Source organism: Mandrillus leucophaeus, unplaced genomic scaffold (assembly GCF_000951045.1).
Source record: "Mandrillus leucophaeus isolate KB7577 unplaced genomic scaffold, Mleu.le_1.0 Scaffold106, whole genome shotgun sequence".
Lineage (NCBI taxonomy): Eukaryota > Metazoa > Chordata > Mammalia > Primates > Cercopithecidae > Mandrillus > Mandrillus leucophaeus.
The window spans coordinates 2,281,489-2,283,243 of NW_012098765.1; the positions used below are offsets into that span (position 1 = coordinate 2,281,489).

At 42.3% G+C, this 1,755-nt stretch overlaps 1 protein-coding gene across 1 annotated transcript in view; it reads left to right on the forward strand.

Annotated features, from left to right (window-relative positions):
• LOC105542603 (cytochrome P450 2F2-like) overlaps window positions 1-1,755 on the forward strand; it is a 68,556-nt gene that overhangs the window by 24,600 nt on the left and 42,201 nt on the right.

A 1,755-nucleotide genomic window follows, 5' to 3' on the forward strand; every position in this document is an offset into this window, starting at 1 on the left:
CCACGCCAGGCCTAATGTTGCTGATTGTTTCATTTTGGTTTGTTTCATTTTGTTTTGTTTTGTTTTGTTTTTGTAGAGACAAGGTCTCACCATTTGCCCATGCTAGTCTCAAACTCCTGACCTCAAGCCATAAGCAATCCTCCCACCTCAGCCTTCCAAAGTGCTGGGACTACAGGTGCGAGCCACCGTGCCCAGCCTGCACTCTTAATTTATAGAAAGAGATAAGATAAATGAACATGTATTAGAGAATCATTCAGAAATAAGTATTTCTATGCCATATGGATCAAACCAATATATTAAACATCTTCTATTTGCATTATAAAATTACTAAATATAACTATTCAAGGTGGTTATGAAAATATGATTATTCTAAAAGGCTACATTTTTTTCTTAAATATTTATAGATAAAATTGTAAAACTAGGACTGGGGAGGAATTTCTGTTTTTTTTTGTGTGTGTGTGTGGGTTTTGTTTTGTTTTTGTTTTTGTTTTGCTATATCTGTAATGTTTTTAAAAGGTGATTTCTCCCCTAATTTTGAGCTGTGCAATTAATGTTTTGTTTGTTTGTTTGAGATGGAGTCTTGCTGTCTCACCCAGGCTGGAGTGCAGTGGCATGATCTCAGTTCACTGCCTCCACCTCCTGGGTTCAAGCGATTCTCCTGCCTCAGTCTCCTGAATAGCTGGGGTTACAGGCATGCGCCACCATGCCCAGCTAATTTTTTGTGTGTGTATTTTTAGTAGAGACGGTGTTTCACTATGTTGGCCAGGATGGTCTCGAACCCCTGATCTCTGGTGATCTGCCCCCCTCGGCCTCCCAAAGTGCTGGGATTACAGGCATGAGCCACCGTGCCTGGCCTAAAATCTTAAAAACAGTAAAAGAAATGTTTAAATGCTATTTGTGACATTAATTGAAATCCAATCAGAGCCTGTGATGTAAGATACAAATACAACCTGCTCCACTCCTAAAAATAACAACAAAGTAATACTAATAACTAGCAACTCTGGTGAGTGCTTACGTAGCAGGATTTGGAATTCTAGCCTAGTTTTGCCAAAACTCCTTATTTAATCCTAGGCCCGTCTGTGAACAACAGTTTCCTATTTTGTGATCTGGGGGGTGGTGATGATTACTGCCCTCTCCATAAAAATGAGATCAGATCACAGAGGTGTGAAGAACTATCAGTGGCCACAGAGAAAACAACAGTTAACATGAGCTGAATGCCTACTATGTGTCACACACTGTTTTAAGCAATTTATACTTTTCTTTTCTTTTTTTTTGAGATGGAGTCTCGCTCTGTCACCTAGGCTGGAGTGTAGTGGCACAATCTCGGTTCACTGCAACCTCTGCCTCCTGGGTTCAAGCAATTGTCCCTGCCTCAGCCTCCCAAGTAGCTGGGATTACAGGCACCTGCCACCACGCCCAGCTAATTCTTGTATTTTTTAGTAGAGACGAGGTTTCGTCATGCTGGCCAGGTTGGTCTTGAACTCCTGACCTCAGGTGATCCGCCCACCTCAGCCCCTCAAAGTGCTGGGATTACAGGTGTGAGCCACCACACCCAGCTGCAATTTATACTTTTCATTTAGGATTTTTTTTACTTAATCCTGACAAAAATACCAAGTGGCTGGTGGTCTTCTCACCTTCACTTTAAAAATGGCAGTCTGGCTCCAAGACACTTACTCTCAGCCATGTGAGGCTGGAAGGCTGGCATAGGCTATTTGTGGAATCACACGTCTCATCCACCGAGGTCCCTCCCAGCAG